Source organism: Tamandua tetradactyla, chromosome 23, assembly GCF_023851605.1.
Source record: "Tamandua tetradactyla isolate mTamTet1 chromosome 23, mTamTet1.pri, whole genome shotgun sequence".
Taxonomy (NCBI): Eukaryota; Metazoa; Chordata; class Mammalia; order Pilosa; family Myrmecophagidae; genus Tamandua; species Tamandua tetradactyla.
In genome coordinates, this window is record NC_135349.1 from 7105972 (window position 1) to 7127983 (window position 22012).

Sequence of the window (22012 nt, forward strand, 5' to 3'; positions counted from 1 at the left end):
GCCGCTCCCAGGGGGCAATGCGCCACTCCCAGGGGGCAAGGCTCCGCTCCCAGGCCAGGTGGTGAGGGCCCATTCCGCTGCCTGGCCTCCCGGGTCCCCACCAGCAACAAACACTAATGCCATTTGTTGGGACCCGTTCTTGTCTGAGAAGCTCTTTTACATACATTATTCTCTACTGCTTGCAGCATGGGGCAGGTGACACACAGGGCAGGTGACCTTATTGCCACCTTATAAGTAAAAACATTAAATGTCCGAAAGACTCAGTAGCCACCTCCACTTCCACTCCTACCCCACAGTACCTCAGCACCCCATCTTCATAACTCTTATCAGAGTTTGAAAGGAAATCCTTTATACATTTGTGTACTGCTAAATGTCTGCCTCGCCCCCTACAGGAACACAGGCTCCATTGGAAAGAGGCCTTTGTACTTTCTGTTCATCACTGCAACTTCAGAACTGGGCACAGTGTCCTGCACACGGAGATTACTTGGTGTAAGTGAATTTGGAAATAACCTTTTCATTTATGTTAATTACCCACTAGAATGTAAGCGCCAAGAAGACATAGACTATCTTCCGATTCATTACGCTTCTAGCACCCAGCATGCTGTCTGGCATAACGCAGTAAATGAACAACTGCTTGAATGAATGAATGAGATGGTTTTGCAAGTGCCTCCACTGTGATGGTTTGCCTCTTATCCCACGCCTTGTAAGGAGCCCAGTGCCCGGCACCTCTGCCCGCTGCCTCCTGGCAGAGCTCATTCTTTGGAACGGGTTCACATTATTTCTTAAGGTGTCATTAGTGACATTTCACTGGCTCCAAGGAAATAAAATGTCCCCCTGCAGTTTCAAGCCATAGGTAACATTAACATTACAATGGGGGAGAAATGAAGTATATGTAAAAAAAAAAGAAGTGAAGTCAAGAGGGTATGTGGAACTTTGTATTTGAACAAAGCCCTCACTGATGAACAAAGTCATTTTTACATCTTGAGGGATGATTTCTTAAGATTTGTCAGGCTATTACATTCCAAAAAAAATTATAACTGAGGCACAAACAATTTTTGAATTTGAATTTTCCTAATATCCTGAATCTGCAACACAGAATCTGTACTCTCTGAAGGAGGACGGCCTCTTTCTGGGTGAAGAAAGAAAATGGCTGTACAGGAAGCAATATCCAAAGCTACTGTTTTCTTGTGATTTCTTCCCAATATCACAGCCTAGACACCTTCGCTTTGGAAGACAAGAAAAGCATCTCATTGACGGTCTCCCTCTAGGAGATCATTCCTATGTCTGCAGATCATAGTTTCTGCCTTCAAGAAACTAAATGGAATTCTTTCAATCATGTTTCAATACAGGAGCATCAAAAGTTAGGGGACTACCCCTGACTTCTATCGTTCAGTGTGATTCAAAGAGGCAATTGTAGGTTGTATATATGTTGCTAGAATAAAGAAATCATAGAACTACACAACACAAAGAGTGGCCCTTAATATACACAATGGTCTGTAACAAATTGAATAATTATAATAATAATGATTCAAAAGTTGTAAAAAGATAATATCTTAATGCAAAATGCTAATACAGAAAACTGGGGGGCAAGGAGGTTATGCGAGAACTCTGTATTTTCTCTAATTAAAAAAAAAGCAACAGGGTAATTTACAGCATAGAGACGTTTTCTTGCTTTTGGACATAAGAAAAGTCAGGTTTTCATGAGAGAAAGTTTTATGTCTAAATATTTGAAGTTATAATCCCAAAGTAATCAGTTCTGTGACAGTTAATTATTCAGTTTATTCCTTTCAAAAGTCCCTCACTCAAATGCCAGTGGTGACGACCACATTTATCAACACCAGCACTTCAGCTCCCAATGTGTAGGGTGGCACCTTCTGAGACGCTCATGGTGATTTTATAACCAGGAACTAATGAGCAGCTTGCAACTTGAGCTTCTAAAACCACCCTGGAATGCAGATTGTCTCCCAGGCAACCATCTGACTGATACAGAAACACTGGATAAAAGCCATCAATGAACCACTGAACCACACAGGACAGTCTGGAAACTCTGTCTTTGTTTTGTGAAACTTTAAAAAAATACAACCTAATTCACTTTAGTATACTAACAATAGCAGCTAAAACTTATTGACTGCTCAGTGTGACCAGACCCTCCCCTGTATCTGACAGGCACCACCACCTGCACCACCACCAGTTTCCATGTTCACTGTGGTGGCTGTTGTTATATTCATTTACTGATGAGAAACAGAGGTGTAAAAGATTAAGAAACATGGCCACCAAGTCCACAGTTAGTCAAAGCTGTTGTTTTTGTATAATGACTCCATTTATCCGGGTGACAAACATTTACTGCTCTGATCTCTGAGGACGCAGCCAGGAACAGAAACATGATGTGAAGTCGGGTCCGGGGGTACTTTCCAGGCTGAAGGGTTTGATTTTGAAGGGAAGTAAACCAAAATCATCTTTTTACAACTGCTTAAAATTGACTTACAAGTGTGGAATATCATCCTTTCGTTATAAATATAAAATAAAATAAACCTTGTCAGGAAAGAAAGAAATTGAACCCTCCCAAAAGCCTATTATTATTAGGTGAATTGGACTTGATCATCCTAGAAAGAAACCAAATTAACTCCACTAACAGGAGCTAATCCAGGGCTAATGGGGAGGAGATTCCCAATGAAATCCAAACATATCCCTACCTACCCAACTTCTGAAAACTATAAACATGAGATGAATCTGTGGTTTTTAGATGAAGTCATTTGAAGCAAGGTGATGAGTGCTGAGGGTCATGGGAAAGTTGAGAGATTATGTGGAAAGAAGGAAAGAGAGCTAAACTTGTTCCAACCGACCTCAAACAAAAGGTAAGGAAATAGAAGTAATCGTTAATAAACAATCATAACAAGAGACAGCATGGCCAGCCCATTTTCGCTCTTTCAATTACTATACTGCCAAAGGAAGCATTCTTAATTTGATGTATGGAAAGGTCAACAGAAATCCAAAGGTAAACACGAAGTTTAGCAAGGTGATACAACTCAAAATCCCATATGTGTTTACAAAAAAACCCCATAAAATACAAGTCTTCTAAAATAAAGTTCTTTATAATTTATTTCCTATTTTCATTTTAGAGCACAGGTTCTATAACAGTGACTTACTGAGTGGTATTATCTTTTATAATTATTTTATAATATAATTCTTTTGCTAGTCATCACTCAACATCACTGTAGTAAATCAAGGTAAAATCATCATGTTCAATTTAGTAGGGGGAATAATAGATGCTCAGAGAAATTAAGCAACTTGCTAAAGTTTGTATAAAGTTTGTGGCATGGATAAGAATCAGTTCACCTCATGAATGAAAACCGCATGGTCCACAAAAAAACATGCTACTATATCAAGACAATTGAGTTGTAAGAGTGAAGCAATTTGTCATGACATTAAAATCTTCAAACCAATGTGGTCAACAATGGGTTCATGAGATTATTTAAAATTTAAAAAGAACTCAATCATGATTCAGCAATTCTATTCCTAGATATGTACTTGATGAAAATGCACATATACATATATGTTCACTATGTAGTAAAATGGTCCTAGCACAGTTCATAAAAGTCAAAAACAGACCTAGTGAGATGCCTGTCAACATATAATGAAGGTATGGGATTCATAAATTGGAACACTACACAGCAATAAGAATAACAAACCACATAACCACACACAAAAATGAATCTCACAAATGTGACATTCAATGAAAGACACAAACAGTACATATTGTTCAATGCCATTTATATAAACTACAAAACAGGCCAAACTGAATTATGCTGTTGAAGTCAGGCTAGTGATTATCCTTTAACAGGACAAGGTAATGACTGAAAAGGACTATGAGGAAAGTGTCTAGCGAGCTGATCATATTCTATTTCTTCATCTGGGTCAGGCTACACAAGTGTGTCCAGTTTGGGAGAATTCTGTGAGCTGTGCACTTACGTACATTTCTCATATATTCACAATGTACCTGACAAAAGACTTGTATCCAGACTGTATAAGGGACATTTACAACTCCGTAATCAGAAGACAAACAATCCACTAAAAAAATAGGCATACGCACAAAAAAAGCACATGAAAACATGCTCAACATGACTATCATCAGTGAAATGCCAATAAAACCACAAAGGTACCACTACCCACCCACTAGAATGACTAAATAGCAAGTGTTGATGAGGATGTGGAGGAACTATGACTCCCATCCATTGCTGGTGGCAATATAAAATGGCACAACCACGCTGGAGAACTGTTTAGTAAGTGACTACTCTATGACCCAGTAATTTTACTCCTAGGTTTTTACCCAAAGAAATGAAAGCATATGTTCACAAAAAGACTTGTCCATGAAAGTTCACAGCAGCTTTATTCATAATAACCAGAAAATATAACCCAAATGTCAACCCATCAATAGGTGAATGGATAAACAAACTATAGTAGATTCACCCAATGAATACAACATAGTAAGAAAAAAGAATAAACCATTGATATATACTTGTTGCATAGACAGATCTCAGAATAGGATGGGCAGAAGTCAAGACATTAGAGTACACACTGTGTGGTTGCATACTTATAAAACTTTAACACTAATCAATAGTGACAAAAAGAAAATCAGTGTGGTGCAAAATTTGTATTTTCGGTAACACACTATCTAATTTAACTTGTATGGTCAGCTTATTCGAACACCATGCCTACATGGAATCTTTAATAGGGAATGACATCTTGTTGGTTTGTTCAGGTTGGTGTGATGTCCCGATACATCCCACAGTAATGTGGGCAGAAGATTAAAAAGTATTTGCAAAGTCCCCTCAAGTGACTGGAGAAGAAAACAGAAATATTAAACTTCGCCATGTGGGGAAGACCCGATATTCTCTCAATCACTGAGGATTGCCAATTTGATGGGCCAAGCCCTCAATCTTGGGGCGTGCCTCATGAAATTTATTTTTGCAAAGGAGAAGCTAAGCCTACTTATGATTATGCCTAAGAGTCACCCACAGAAAACCTCTCTTTTGTTGCTCAGATGTGGCCCCTCTAAGCCAACCTTGAAGGTGAACTCACTGCCCTACCGACCCCACCCCCCGCCTCTTGGGGCATGACTCCCAGGGGTGTAATCTCCCTGGCAACATGGAACATGACTCCAAGGGATGGCCCTGGTCCTGGCATCATGCGATTGAGAAAGACTTTTTAACCAAAAGGGGAAAGAAAAGTGAAACGAAATAAAGTTTCAGTGGCTGAGACATTTCAAATAGAGTCGAGAGGTAATTCTGGAGGTTATTCTTATGCAATATACAGATGGTCCTCTCTGGTTTTTAGTGTATTGGAGTAGCTTGAGGGAAATACCTGAAACTGTTGAACTGTAATCCAATAGCCATGATTCCTGAAGATGATTGAATAATTATAGAGCTTTTAAGGTGTGACTGTGTGATTGTGAAAACCTTGTGATTGACACTCCCTTTACCCAGTGTGTGAACAGAAAAGAAAAAAAAAAGGCAAAAAACAAAAACAAATATGGGATGTTTTGGATGTTCTTTTTTACTTTTATTCTTTTGGTTTTTTTGGAATAATGAAAATGTTCAAAAATCTATTGTGATGGCAAATGCACAGTTATATGATGATACTGTGTACAATTTGGATGATTATATGGTATGTGAAAATACATCTCAATAAAATTGCATTTTTAAAAAAAAAGTGAATCAGTGGTTGACTGGTTCCAGAGATGGGGTAGAAAGACTAACTGCAAGAGGTCATGAGGAACTTTCTGAAGTAATGGCATTATTGTGTATCTTGAGCAGGGTTGTGGATGAGCATCATAAATTTGCTAAAACTCTGAATTCTACACCTTAAAATTAGTGCCTCTTACATATAAATTATATTTCAGAACAGTTGACTTAAAAAGTAACAAAAAAAAAACCCACAATTGGTTTAATTGGTAAAATGTAAAAGAAAAAATCTTAATTGTTTAATTGGTATAGAATTCTATTTGGGGTGATGGAAAGGTTTTGGTAATGGATGGTGGTGATGGTAGCACAATATTGTAAATGTAATTAACTGTAATGCATTGCATATTTGAATGTGATAAAGGGGGAAATTTTAGGTTACAAATATATTAATAGAATAAAAATTTAAAAAAATAAACAGGACTGTACAACACAAACTGCATTCTAAAAACATTCTTTCATGAATTATAACAAATGTATCACACTAATGCAAGGTGTTTGTGCCAGTTTGAGAGGATGTATGTACCCTAGAAAAGCCATGTTTTAATCCTAATCCCATTTCGTAAAGGCAGTCATTTCTTCTAATCTCTATTCAGTACTGTATGTTTGAAACTGTAATTAGATAATCTCCCCAGAGATGTGACTCAATCAAGAGGGGTTATTAAACTGGATTAGGCGAAGACATGTCTCCACCCATTCTAGGTGGGTCTTGATTACTTTACTGGAATCCTCTAAAAGAGGAAGTTTGGAGAAAGCAGGAGATTTAGAGAGAACAGAGAAGGATGACAGAGCCATGAGAAAGCCACAAAAGAGAACACCGTAGTACCACGAAGCAGACTCCACCAGCCAGCAACCTTTGGAGATGAAGAAGGAAAATGCCTACCAGGGAGCTTCAAGAAACAGGAAGCTAGGACAGAAAGCTAGCAGATGACACCATATTCGCCACGTGCCCTTCCAGCCAAGAGAGAAACTCTGACCGTGTTCACCACGTGCTTTCCACTTGAGAGAGAATCCTGAACTTCATCAGCCTTCTTAAACCAAGGTATCTTTCCCTGGATGCCTGGGATTGGACATTTCCATAGACTTGTTTTAATTGAGACATTTTCTTGGCCTTAGAACTGTAAACTAGCAACTTATTTAATTTCCCTTTATAAAAGCCATTCCATTTCTGGTATATTGTATTCAGGCAGCTAGCAAACTAGAATATTGTTAATAATAGGGTGTTCATACGGGAACTTTGAATTTTATGCATGATTTTTCTGTAAATTTACAACCTCTCTAATTAAAAAAAACACAGACACAAAAAGCAAGCAAACGTGACTTTAAAATAGGGAAGTCTACTAAGTCCCACCTCTGATTAAAGAACGGGGAAAAATGTTAAGTATACATTTTTTAAAATAACATCTTTATGAAGAGATAACACAAACCATAAAATTCAGCTACAGTGTACAATTCAATGTTTTTTAGCATATTCAGAGCTGGACAACCATGACCATTATCTAATTTCAGAACATTTTCATCACCCCCAAAAGTGGCTACTCATTAGCTACCACTCCCTATCCCCTCACCTTGAACACCCTAGCAAGCATTAATCTACTTTCAGATCCTTCACTTGTTTTCTAATTAGGTTATTTGGAATTTTGTTGTTGAGTTGTAAGAGTCTTTTACATACTTTAGTACAAGTTCTTTATCAAATATATGATTTTTAAAAATTTGCTCTCATTCTTTGGGTTTGTTTTCCCTCTCTTGGTAGCATCCTTTGAAGCACAGAAATTTTTTAATTTGATGAAGCCCATTTATCTGTATTTGCGTATTCCACATTTCATATGAATGGAATCATACAATATGTGGTCTTTTGTGAGTAACTCCTCCACTTAGCATAATGTTTGCAAGGTTCATCCATGTAGCATTTGCCATTATGCCATTCCACTTTATTTCCAAATAATATTCCATTGTATAAATATACCACTGTTCTAGTTTGCTAGCTGCGGGAACGCAATATACCAGAAACAGAATGGCTTTTAAAAAAGGGGAATTTAATAAGTTGCTAGTTTACAGTTCTAAGGCCGAAAAAATGTCCCAATTAAAACAAGTCTATAGAAATGTCCAATCAAAGGCATCCATCCAGGGAGAGATTCCTTGGTTCAAGAAGGCCGATGAAGTTCAGGGTTTCTCTCTCAGCTAAGAAGGCACATGGCAAACACAGTCAGGGCTTCTCTCTCAGCTGGAAGGGCACATGGTGAACACAGCGTCATTTGTTAGCTTTCTCTCCTGGCTTCCTGTTTCATGAAGCACCCCGGGAGGCGTTTTCTTTCTTCATCTCCAAAGGTCGCTGGCTCGTGGACTCTCTGCTTCTTGGTACTGCAGCATTCTCTGCTCTCTCCGAATCACCTTCATTCTCCAAAATATTTCCTCTTTTATAAGACTCCAGAAACTTATCAAGACCCACCCAAATGGGTGGAGACATGTCGTCACCTAATCCAGATTAACAACCACTCTTCATTAAATCACATCTCCAAGGAGATGATCTGATTACAGTTTCAAACATACAGTATTGAGTAGCGATTATTCTGCCTTTACGAAATGGGATTTTGATTAAAACATGGCTTTTCTAGGGTCCATACATCCTTTCAAACCAGCACAACCACATTTGGTTTATCCATCAGAAAATGGACATTTAGGTTATTATCACGTTTTGGCTACGGAGAATGATACCGCTAATGAACATTTGGGTACAAATTTTTGTGTAGACACGTTTTCAATTCTCTTGGGTATACTCATAGGAGTGGGATTATTGGGTGATACAGTAACTCAATGGTCTACATTTTGAAAAAATGCAAAACTGTTTTCCTAAATGGCTGTACAATTTTATATTCCCACCAACAATGTATGAAGATTCCAGTTTCTCCATATCCTTTTCACTACTTATTTTCTTTTTTATTTCAGCCACCCTAGTGGGTGTGAAGTAGTATCTAACTGTGGTTTTTATCTAAATTTCCTTAATGACTAATGATATTATCTTTACATGTGTTTATTGGTCATTAGTATATCTTCTTTAGAGAAATACCTATTCAGATCCTTCACCTGTTTTTTAATTAGATTATCTGGAATTTTGTTGTTGAGTTGTAAGAGTTCTTTACATACTTTGGATACAAGTTCTTTATCAAATATATGATTTTAAAAAATTTCCTCCCATTCTTTGGGTTTGTTTTCACTCTCTTGGTAGCATCCTTTCGAAGCACATAAATTTTTTTTTTTTTTTTTTTTTTTTTTTTTTTTTAAAGAGAGGGAGGAAGGGAAGGAAAGACAGAGAGAAGGAAGGAAGGATAGAAGGAAGGAAAGGAAACATCTTTAAACATTTTCTTGTTTTATTGTATTTTGTTTGTTTGTTTTTTGTTTTTTTTTACATGGGCTGGGGCCGGGAATCGAACCGAGGTCCTCCGGCATGGCAGGCAAGCACTTTGCCCGCTGAGCCACCGCGGCCCGCCCAGAAATTTTTAATTTGATGAAGCCCATTTATCTATTTTTTCTTTTTGTTGCTGTATATAGGAATTCATTGCCTAAGCCAAGGTCAGAAAGATTTACATTTGTTTTCTCCTGAGAGTTTTATAGTTTTAGTTCTTACATTTAGGTTTATGATCCTTTGGGGTTAGTATTTGTATGAAGTGTGAGGTAGGAGTCTTATCTTTGCATGTGGCTATCCAGTTGTCCAAGCACCATTTGTTGAAAAGACTGTTGTTTCTGTTGGGCATTGAATCATGTACTTCCAAAAGAGATATTCTTAATCTGCATTCTTGAAAGTGTGAACCCATTTATAAATAGTACCTTTTGAAGATGTTTTTATTAATAGAAGTGAGGCCAAACTGAATCAGGGGAGTCTTGATTCAAATTACTTTACCTTATAAAGAGAGAAAATTCATGATGCAGTCAGAGGCCAGAACACAGAGAAAGCTCCCAGGAGGAGACCAAGAACTCTGCCACATGACACAGGCAGAAAAGCAAGTCAAAAACTCTCAAGGACTGCAGGAAGTCATCACCAGAACACTACAGGGGAATTTAGATACTTCCGGGCCAAGATGGCAGCTTAGCAATGTGCGTGTTTTAGTTTGTCCTCCAGAACAGCTAGTAAATAACCAGAAAAAATACAGAACAGCTCCTGGGGCCACGTCAGTGACCGGACACACAGCATACCCCAGTCTGGACCAGCTGGACCAGCTGCGAGCCTCCCCAGAACCGTGAGTTCCCCAAGCCGTGGCAGCTGGCACCCCTCCCCCACAGCTGCTTCCCAGAGGGGAAAGGAAACAGACTTTACCAGCAGCTGGGGCTGAGCCCAATCAAACGCCAACTGTGAAATTAATTAATAAATTCTGACTACTAAAAACAGGTCCCCAGCTCAGGTGAACCTGGTCAAAGTGGAGGTCGCTCATTTTTGCCCCAGTGTCAAGGGGGCAGGGCTGACGGGAAAAGGAAAAAAAGAGAAGGAAACCGAGGTTTTTGTGGCTGTGTTTCTACAAAGGCTTGACTGCCTTTGGATACAGTGGCAGGACTTCTCAGGCTGCAACTGCCCCAGGCATACGCAGAAGTGAGCTCTTTGGGGGGCTTGTCTGGAGCCTGTGCCTTCCCCAAGGGAGGGATGAAGCCCAACTCAGGTGGAATCCCTCTCTCAAGGAATTCAGACACCAAGGCTTGGTAATTTGAAGCCATTAAAACCAGCCTACAACCTCTCCTCTGTTTCCACCACGCCCCAAGCCAAAGTTAAAGGTACCGCATCATCTTATGCTGGTGGGACCTGCAGGTAGACAAGCACCACATACTGGGCAGGATAAGAAAAACAGAGCCCAGAGACTTCACAGGAAAGTCTGTCAACCTGCTGGTCTCACCCTTGGGAAAAACCGATACAGGTGACTCTTTCCTCCTCATAAGAGGCCAGTTTTGTCTGGGAAAATCCAGCTGGCGTCTATAATACCTATGTAGACCCTCCTCAGGGTGGGGGCGGGGGGGGGGGAAGGCACTATACAAGCAGGGCAAGAAACAAGAAAACAAGAACTGAAAATTTTCCCTCTGTTAAACAAAACCTAAGCTAGAGGTCCAGAAAAAGCTGAATTAAATGTCAAAGAACAAATAGACAACAAATTCATCCAGCAAGAAAACCCTAGGTAAAAGAAGTGAAAGCAATCTCCAGAATAAACTAATTAAGGTAATTAAATGCCTAGGTGCCAGCAAAAAAATAACAAATCACACTAGGAAAACTGAAGATATGGCCCAGTCAAAGGAACAAACCAACAATTCAAATGAGATACAGGAGCTAAAACATTTAATTCAGAATATACGAACAGACATGGAAAACCAGAACACTACGAACTCCAATAGAAAGCATGGCCCTACTGACCTGTTTCATTTGGGACTTCAGGCCTCAAAAACCACGAACCAATAAGGTCTTGTTGTTTAAACCAGCCCACTGTGTGTTGTCAAAGCAGTTTTGCCAAACTAAGATTCTCTCTCTACTGAACTGTCTTGGCATCATTGTCCGACATCAGTTGACCATAAATATAAGTGTATATTTCTAGACTCCCAATTCTAATTCCACTTTATAAATGGAAATCTAGAAATACAATGTCTATCCTCATGCCTATAATACAGTCCTGATTACCGTATTTTTGTAGTAAGTTTTGAAATTGGGACATGTAAGTCTCCACTTTATTCTTTTACAAAACTGTTTTGAGTATTCTGGGTCCCTTGCTATTCCATATGAATTTTAGGATCAGCTTGAGTCTGGATTTCTAACAAGCATCTAGGCAATGCTGATGCTGCTAGTCCTTGGTCCAGTCTTCAGACCAAACTTTGAGAAGCAAGAATATGTGGCCCCCAACTCAAGCCAATTATTTCATCTGATGCTCAACCAAAGAAAAAAAGAAACCAAAGACCAAACCAGCTGTTTTGCTGGACTTGTTGAGAAATGCCAAGGCAGCAAATGTATCCCATGCCTAATAAACTATTTAGGATTTTCGCCTTACATGCCGACTTTAGAACCCAACATCAATGTCATATGTGATTCCAAGTCTTTCTTGATTAAAAAGATCAGACAGAATTTTGGAAAGCATCCATGAATATCTTTTCTTTAGCATAATTAAGGATTTCTTTAAAAAAAAAAGAATGATCTGATTTATGGATTAAAGTTCCTTGTAGCAACTATACTAAAGGTTATGCTACTGTCTAGAGGTCCTTAAGTAAAAATTATCAAGATTCCTCTTGAATGGAAAGACATTCCATATTCATGGATCAGAAGACTTCATTTTGTTAAGATGACAACATTCCCCAAACTGATCTACAGATTTAACACAATACTTTTCAAAATCCCAGGTGGCTCCTTGCAAATATTGACAACTAATTCTAAATTTCATATGGAACCAGAAGGGACCCACAAAAACCAAAACAATCTTGACAAAAAAGAGAATAAAGTTAGTGTGATACTGGAGTAAAGACAGACATTTAGATCACTGGACTCGAACTGAGAGTCTAGAAATAAACACTAACACTTATAGCCAATTGATCTTTGGCAAGCATGCCCAGACAATTCAGTGGGAAAGAAGGTTTTTTCAAAAAATGATGCTGGGATAACTTGATGTCTATATGCAAAAGAAAGAAGACGGAACCTACATCACACTATACATAAAAATTAACTCAAAATACATCAAAAACTGAAATATAAAAACTAAACTAAAAAAAAATGCGTCAAAGAAAACACAGGGGTGAATCTTTACAACCATAGATTTGGCAAAGGTTTCTCAGATCTGATGCAAAAGATCAAACAAAGAAAAAAATAGATAAATTGGACTTCATCACAATTAAAAACTTTTGTGTTTCAAAGGAAATCAAGAAAATGAAAAGACAATCCACAGAATGGGAGAAAATATTTGCAAACAATATATTTGATAAGGGACTCAAATCTAGAATAAAGAATTCTTACAACACAACAAAAAGACAAATTTCAAAATAGGCAAAGTATTTAAACAGACATTTCTAATATATATATATATATATACAAAATCACCCATAACATGCAATGCTCAGCATCACTAGTTATCAGGAAAAGGCATATCAAAACCACAGTGAGATACCCCTTCCCACCCACAAGGATGGCTAAACCGAAAAAGGCATTCTGTTAGACAGGATGTGTAGAAATTAGAACACTCAGACCTTGCTGATGGAAATGTAAAATGGTACCATCACTTTGGAAGACAGTTTTGCAATCCCCAAAGATGTTAAACACAGACTTACTTTATGATCCAGAAATTCACCCTTAGGTATATAACTCAAGAGAGCTGAGAACATATACCCACACAAAAACATGTACACAAATGTTTGTAGCAGCATTATTCATGATAACGAAAAAGTGGAAATAACCCAAACATCCATCAATTGAGGAATGGATAAACAAAAGGTGGTCTATCTATACAACGGACTCTTATTCAGCCATAAAAAGGAATGAAGTATTGATACATGATACAACGTGGATGAATCTTGAAAACATCATGCTAAGTGAAAGAAGCCAGTCGGAAAGGATCACATATTGTATGATTTCATTTATATGAACTATCTAGAATAGCTAACTCCATAAAGACAGAGAGTAGATTAGTATTTGCCTAGGATGAGGGGAAGGGGAAGGATGAAGCATGACAGCTAAGGGATGTGCAGTTTCTTGGGGTAGTGAAAATGTTCTACAATTGACTGATTATGTTGCACAACTCTGTGAATATACTAAAAACCACTGAACTATGCACTTTAAATGGTGAATTGTATGGCACAAGAATTGTATAAAAGTGTTAAAAAAAAAAAAGAACCCTACTGAGTCGATGATACAAACACTTAGCATTTTGTACTACACTTCATTTACCTCAATCGATGTTCCATTTCCCCAGTCAATTTAAAAAAGACACAGGTAAGTCATTAGTGATTTACTTGGAAACATTAACTCCTGTTAAATCAGTTTAAAACAAAGTTTGGGGTAATGATTGCCATAATATTTAACTAGGGAAAGAAAAACAATCTCTGCCGTTTGCTTTTGTAAATTATTAAATAGAATGTTGATCAAGTACTTTTGGATTGACAAATAATCTGTTCAGTAAGCAAACCAACTAAGTCTTCTGCAGTGAAGAAGACTGAACTTGCTCCCTGTCTTGATTCAAATCCAAATTATCCTTAGAACATTATTAAAATCTGTCTTGATAACTTTTCAAAGGTCTTCACTGCCTACAGGATCAAGTTCAAACTATTCTTCTTGGAGGTCAAAGCACAAAATACAATTTCTCTTGATCCATTTTTCTAACTTTATCACCCCAATATGATTTACTTCACAAACCACAACATAGCCAATTTTACCTCTGGGCTTGTCTTTGTGTTGCATGTTGTCCCCTTTCGAAGACACCTAACATTTCTTGAGCTAGAATGTGGGCTCAACAACAGTACGCAGCATACAGTAAGCACTCAATCAGTGTATGTTGAAGAGTTCCACTTAACAACAGTAAACGGCATATAGTAAGCACTCAATCAGTATTTGCTGAATAGCCCCACTCCTTATTTTATGCTAAACTAAAAAAAAAAAAACTGCTAATTACTTCATCTCTATTATTACCTGTAATCCTTCCACAAATCCTATGAAGAAACTAAGAACTCCAGGAGAGGTTACTTGCCCAAGGCCACACACCTTGAACCACTGTCCAGGGTTTGAAATCCTATTCATTTTTTTGGGTTATGGCTCAAATCCTATTTCTTCCCTGATCAATAGGGTCATTAGCAATTTCTCCTTTCTCTCATCCTCTGTGTGTATATTCTGCCTTTGACTCATAAACATATACTATCCTGCTTTATAATTTTCATATTTTTATGTCTTACAAAACCAGGCCTAAATATTTTGTTACTTTGAAAGGCCATCTGCTTCCCTTGGGAAGGAATGCTAATTTTTTAAGTGACTTCAATTAAAATTCCTAGTAATCATTCAAAAAACAGTACGGGCCTTCCAATGCAGTGGCAGCCATTAGTTAAGTCAGGTGGGCAACTCACTAATGTACCAGGAACTATGAAGGAGAAAGCAAGCTCATGGGCTGTGTATCAGCTCTCTAAGCTCCCAATCCTTCACAATTCCAACCTAGCCCAATAAAACACGCAGCCTGGGATGCAAAGCTAAACCAGGTTATGTCGTTTATCAGATTTGTGTTTCCTGTGAACTCTTACTATGTTGGTGAAGATTCTGTCTACAAGTTCTTTGAAGTTATCCTCATAGATCCAATCCCTAGAGCTATCAGAAGAAATCACAGGAAGACCAAGCCAATTTATAAACACAAGGAGAGGTGTGGCATGACATCTACTGGCCACAAATATTGTGGCCTTGGAAAGGACCCCAAGTTCTACAACACTATAAGTGGTTTTCACAGTGTTGCTTGAAAAAGGGACAATGTTCTCCAAATCCACAACACCACTAATTTAACCAATCTTTGTAAAATTCAAACCCAATAAACAATTTAGGACAATACTTTTTACCTAAGTGGATCTATTTATACAGTAGATAGCTATACATTAATTCATGAATGTGTTGCCAAATTTATCAAAATTAAACTGTAATAGTGGTGCCATTCCAACAGGGAAAAAAAGTCTTCTCAACAAATAGTGCTGGGACAACTGGATATTCACATGCAAAATAAGATGGATCCCTACTTCCCATGACATACAAAAATTAGCAGAACCCACAGGCATAAACTTTCACGACCTAGAATTAGGCAATGCAGCTTAGATGTGATACCAAAAGGATAAGCAACAAAAGAAAAAAAAAGATAAATAGGACTTCATCAAAATTAAAACCTTTTGTGCTTCAAGACATTATCAAGAAAGTGAAAATAACCTACAGAATGGGAGAAAATATTTGGAAATCATTTGTCTGCTAAGGAATTTTATATCTAGAATATATAAAGAACTCTTATAAATCAATAATAAAAAGACATCTAACTTTAAAATGAGCAAAGGATTTGCATAGAAATTTTTCCAAAGAAGATATACAAATGACCAATGAGCATGTAAAAGATGCTTAATATTAGTAACCATTAGAGAAATGCAAATCAAAATCACAATGCTCATACCCAATAGGATGGCTATAATCAAAAAGATGCATGAGTTCAAATTTTGGCAAAGAGGTGGGGTGGAGAAATTGGATCTCTCGTTCATTGCTGGTAGGAATGTAAAATGATTTAGCCATTTTGAAAACATTTTGGCAGTTCCTCAAATGCCTCAAAATACAATTTCTCTGCTGAATAGTGGGGCTATTCAGCAAATACTGATTGAGTGCTTACTATATGCCGTTTACTGTTGTTAAGTGGAACTCTTCAACATACACTGATTGAGTGCTTACTGTATGCTGCGTACTGTTGTTGAGCCCACATTCTAGCTCAAGAAATGTTAGGTGTCTTCGAAAGGGGACAACATGCAACACAAAGACAAGCCCAGAGGTAAAATTGGCTATGTTGTGGTTTGTGAAGTAAATCATATTGGGGTGATAAAGTTAGAAAAATGGATCAAGAGAAATTGTATTTTGTGCTTTGACCTCCAAGAAGAATAGTTTGAACTTGATCCTGTAGGCAGTGAAGACCTTTGTTACCTTATGATCCAGTATATATTCCATTCTTGGGTATACACCCAAGAGAACTGAAAATAAATGTCTGCACAAAAACTTGTACACAAATGTTCACAGCAGATTATTCGTAGTAGTCAAATAGCGGGAACAACCCAAATATCCATACTGATGAAGAGATAAACAAAGTGGAATAAATGGATAAACAAAATGTATTGTATCATGGAACAATATTTAGCAAAGCTGACATACCCTACAACATGGATAAACCTTGAAAACATTATGCTAAATGAAATAAGCCAGGGATAAAGAACCACATGTTGTATGATTTCATTTATATGAAATGTCTAGAAGAGGCAAACCTTTATAGACAAAATAGACTAGTGGTTGTCTGGGACTGGGGCAGGGGGAAGAGTAAGGGACTACTAATATATGTGGGGCTTCTTTTGGGGTGAAGAAAATGTTCTGGAATTTAGAGAGTGGCTGCACAGCTCTGTGAATATACTAAAAACAATTAATTATATACTTTAAACGGGTAAATTTTAAATGAAATCAGAAGGAAAGATATACAATAAAGACTGAGATGGCATAATCTAGGGATGCCTAGAGTGCATAATGATAGTGACTAAACGTACAAATTTAAAAATGTTTTGCATGAAGAACAAAGGAATGTCAATAATTCAGGGTGTTGAAAATAGATGGTAATTAATATTTTAAAACTTTAACTTATGTGTGAGACTAAAGCAAAAAATATTTATTTCATACAAAATTTATATTTTGACTAGTGTATTTCCTAATATAACTCATGTGGACAGCTTAATTGAACACCATAAGTACATGGAACCTTAAGTAGGGCATGAAATTTTGTAGGTTTGTCCAGAGTGATGCCTCGATAAATCCCAAAAGGATTTGAAGGGTGAATAAAAAAGTATTTACAAAGTCCCCTTGGGGAAATGGTGAGAAAGGAGGAAAATTCAACTTTCCCTGGTGGAGAATTCTCGATATCCTCACAAGCAGTGGGGACAACCAAAGCAATAGGCTAAGCCCCAAATCTTGGAGTTAGTTCATATGAAACTTATTCCCACAAAGGAGAGGCTAAGCCTACTTAAAATTAGCCTTAAGAGTCACTCCCAAGAGAACCTCTTTTATTGCTCAGATGTGGCCTCTCTCTCAGGCAACACAACAAGCAAACTCACTGCCCTCCCCCCTCTCTACGTGGGACATGATTCCCGTGTGGACCTTCCTGGCAACGTGGGACAGAAATCCTAGAATGAGCTGGGACTCAGCATCAAGGGATTGAGAAAAATCTTCTCTACCGAAAGGAGAAAGAGAGAAATGAGACCAAATAAAGTGTCAATGGCTGAGAGATTCCAAACAGAGTGGAGAAGTTATCCTGGAGGTTATTCTTATGCATTAAATAGATATCACCTTTTTAGTTAAGGCGTAACAGAGAGGCTGGAGGGAACTGCCTGAAAATGTAGAGCTGTGTTCCAGTAGCCATGTTTCTTGAAGATGATTGTATAATGATATAGCTTTTGCAATGTGACTGTGTGATTGTGAAAACCTTCTGTCAGATGCTTCTTTTATTTACCTTACGGACAGATGAGTAAAACATATGGATTTAAAAATAAATAAATAATTTTGGGGAACAAATGTTAAAATAAATTTAGTAGATTGAAATGCTAGTGATCAATAAAAGGGAGGGGTAAGGGGTATGGTATGTATGAATTTTTTTTCTGTTTTCTTTTTCTTTTTCTGAATTGATACAAATGTTCTAAGAAATGATCATGACAATGAATATACAACTATGTGATGAAAAAAAGAATGTTCATTTTGTATGTTGATTGGTTTTATTAATAAACATTTTTTAATGGGTGAGTTTTAGCATTTGATCATTTTATCTCAAAAAAAAATTTTTTTTAATGCAACAGTGATTCAAAGCCTAAATATAAGTGGTGCGTCTCATTTCTAATAAGACAAACCCTTCAGTCTTAGCTTTATCTTAACAGGGAGTTATATCCCAGTTTTTAAAATGTCACGTTGTATGGAATATTAGGTGTTACCCAACACCTTTAAAAGGAATAAAAAGACAGTGGGCACATTACAGAAAGAGGATAAGATGTAATGTCTGCTCCCTAAGAGCTAAGTTTAGCTACAATTTGGGCAAAATGCAGCCAAAGAGTGGTGCCAAGTGTATCACTCTTGCTAATCACACTCACTTACTCATCTGAGTCACATCAATTCATCTTTTGTAATATTTTTAAAATATCTTCTTTTCAGTCCTACTGCTATTGCTCAATTCTAAACAACTCTTATCTCATGCCTGGGTCATTACAGTAGGCTCTGTCATCCACCTCTTTTGTCTAATTCATTTTAATCATGAAACAATTATTTGTTGGATAAATGAATAAAGCACTTGTCATTATGTAAGTCCCCTACACATAAACCCCTGAGGTCAGCATCGCTTACAGAATAAAATAGAAATTCTTTTTAAAATGAAAGATACTATGAACTCCTGGCATCTAGCACTTAAAACTTTCTATGATTCTGTCTTAATCTAACTTTCCAGCCTCATCACCCCTCATTCCCTTTAAAGCCCCTCCACTCCTGAATTCACTGCCTTGCAATCTCTCTCTCCCGCACTTTTTTTTTTTTATGTACTCCTCTGCTCAGGTCCTGTCCTGGCCCTCCACCTCCTCTTCACTCATTCGGATCCATGCTCCAGGCCCAGGCCAGCTCTCTCTTCTTCAGTCATTTGTCACCTATCTTTTGCTGCCCTGTAAAGTTACTTACATTTTTTAATAGTTATTTCTGTCACTCTCGAAACGGATTTTAAACTCACTGAAAGTAGGATCCATGATAGGACTAAATCTAAGACTAACACCCTGCTCAACAAATACTGAGATAATGGAATTCAATTCCAAAATGTGCTGTACAGATAGATTACCAGGATCCAGAGAAAGAGTATCATCATGGGGATGATCAAAAAGCTTTGGCTATCTTGTTTGTTCTTGTGAAGTGAGACATTTGGGTATCAAAAAGTAGTAGGTTTTGGATATATGAAGACAAGTAGAGAGATGGCTGCCAGAAGTCAGAGGGGTCAGAGGAGGCAGGCCTGTCCTGGGTGACAGTGGAGACAAGTCCCAGGATGAGTGTACCAATTGCCTGCATGTCATGGGATAGTTCTAGACACAATACAACTGGAATGTTTAAAATACAATTAATCGGTTGTTTTGTCTTCAAAACTCTTTCAAAATTTTACATGGTTCATCAAAATAATGTTGAACTGTAAACTTGTATTGATCCACTTAATCACTCAAGATTTGCATTGGCCACAGAAGTCCAACTTTTGGTCTGTTATTTACCTATAATAGGATTTTGGTTTCCCTTTGCTGTAAACCCACCAGGAGGGACCTGTTTATCACACTATTTTCTGCTCATTTATATCTCCAAATGTAAAGAGTATGTGTGTGGTAGGGAGGGGCTCATTCTTTATGTTAATAACAATATCATACATGCCTAAAGAGAGTGTAGCCTTCATATGAGTGCATTTAAAAGAAAAACACTTAAATCCTGAGGGGTTAAAAACATGAATTTATGAATACTGGCAATTATAGAAAAACACATTTTCATGGATGAATTGGTAAAAGTTAGTTGAAAGGGTTGGCAGGAGGCAGGTGACTAATTGTGGCTGCTTCTCACATGGACCATTTTTCTCCAACAGGAACTGTGCGCAAACACTGCAACTCCTCTGTGGCCTCTGGAACAGGTAAAGGGAGCTGCTGGGGGGTAATGTAAAGTACTTTGAGAAGCAGGCATTAATGCAAAGTGCTTCAAAAACAGATCCTCCACTAACTGTTCACGATCAAAAATTATCAAGGTCAAACAAGTTGCTCATCGGTTGAGCACTGCAAGCCTGGCCCCTTGCCTTACAGCCTACCACTTCGACAGGCTGGAAGGTGGTGCATCTTGCCATGGGAACTTCCCACCTCTTCCTTCCACACAAATTCATGCCCTGACCATCAACTTCTCTATCTCCAGCCACAGGGATTATATATGTGTGCATGCACACCCACATTACATTTGAGGGAAGAAAACACACTAGCAATTTCTGTCTTATGTTTCTGAAATATAAAATACCCTCAAATTTATTATCAAATGCTCAATGTGTAATAGAAAAAGAAAAACAAGTATATGAGCAAATTGTTTAGAGTTCCTGATACTTAATTTCTATTTTCCTTTCTAACATCAACAGGAAGAGTCAGAAAACTTAATACTTTGATATTAGAATTTCCTTCAAGCAAAAATCAATGAAGATTGGAAGGTTTTTTACTTAACATTGCTTTCACACCCTACCCATGAGGTTATAATGTAAACTTTAAAATGAAGCTCAGACAAAATTCTGTAAGGGTTTAACCCTACAAAGAAGTTATACAGATCTTAAAGTAACAGCTATGGTCTAGATCAGGAGTTGGCACACCATGGCCTGTGGGCCAAGTTTTATCAACAAACCTACTGTTTCTATAAATAAAGCTTTATTGGAACACAGCCACTCTCAACTGCTGACTTATTGTCTAGGACTGCTTTGTACTTGGCAACAGCACTGAGTAGTCGTGACAGAGACCCAATGGTCTGCAAAGTATAAGATATTTACCATCTGGGCCTTTCAGAAAAGGTTTGCTGCCCCCTGTTCCAGAATATAGCAGCACTGACTGAATAGCTAAGACCTCAGAGGATAAACTTCTTAAGGACCCATAAAATAAGAAAAACAAATCACCAAAATACTACCCTGACTTTTGACTACTTCTTTATTTATCTGCATGAATTTTAAACACACACAGTTTGGTGATATTCAGGCAATGCTTACCCACCCAAAGCTGAACCGATGCAGACAGAACCACTCCATGTGAATGGTACAAAGCGCTCCTCTCACAATGCTGTGCTATATTCCATGAAAATTCTTGGCAGAGTGACAAGTGGGAAAGGACAGAAAACTTCCATGTGTCTCTCTGAGAGTTTGGGGTTTTGCAGCATTCGGCTCATCCTGGGCTCAGACAAATCTGTCTGAGCAGCTGCCCGGGGGTGAGGGAAGAGTGCCTTAGGGAGGCCTTCATTTACCAAAAGGACAGACCTAGGGCCACAGGAGAGCCAGGACCGTTCCCAAGCCACAGTACTTAACACTAACCATTCCAATATGAGATGCACTTCTCTGAAATCACCAAAGAACCCATCTCAGGAATAAGACTTTGATGAAAATATACTCTCGAGCTAGGCATTTGGAGTACCTGAGAAACAAAGAGATTTCACTAAATGCTATCTTTCTACAGAATGAGAACTTGCAAAGGTCAAAAACAGAGGCAATTATAAGTACTACTCTTCACAAGTCCAGTTTTGGACAGGGAGGGAGAGAGATCTGACACCAAGGAGCCCTGGATTTCTCCCTCAAATGCAAAATGTTCCTCGTCCGGGTCCTGTTCCCAGCTGAACCCTAGCTAGATCCTCTGTTCTCTTCTGAGCTGCTCCTGGCTTCCACTCTAATCTAAATTAGGGTTTTTCTACTTCTTTGGATTCCAAGAACTGTCACTTGGATCACTCTGGGCTCCTCCTCCACCTTTTCCAACTCTGGGAAGCAAGTATAACCTACTTCTGCCACAAC

General features: G+C 38.0%; 1 protein-coding gene and 1 long non-coding RNA gene across 7 annotated transcripts in view; one reads left to right on the forward strand and one right to left on the reverse strand.

Annotated features, from left to right (window-relative positions):
- Positions 1 to 22012, reverse strand: part of SMURF1 (SMAD specific E3 ubiquitin protein ligase 1) — a 127000-nt gene that overhangs the window by 35512 nt on the left and 69476 nt on the right. The window lies entirely within an intron of this gene.
- On the forward strand, positions 17 to 20917 carry LOC143666973 (uncharacterized). Of its 3 annotated transcripts, none has more exons than XR_013167799.1 (4): positions 17 to 211; positions 393 to 489; positions 20081 to 20125; positions 20612 to 20917. It is a non-coding gene; the product is annotated as an uncharacterized LOC143666973 (long non-coding RNA). The 3 variants fall into 3 exon arrangements; XR_013167800.1 differs by having other exon boundaries at positions 17 to 195; XR_013167798.1 differs by having other exon boundaries at positions 17 to 489.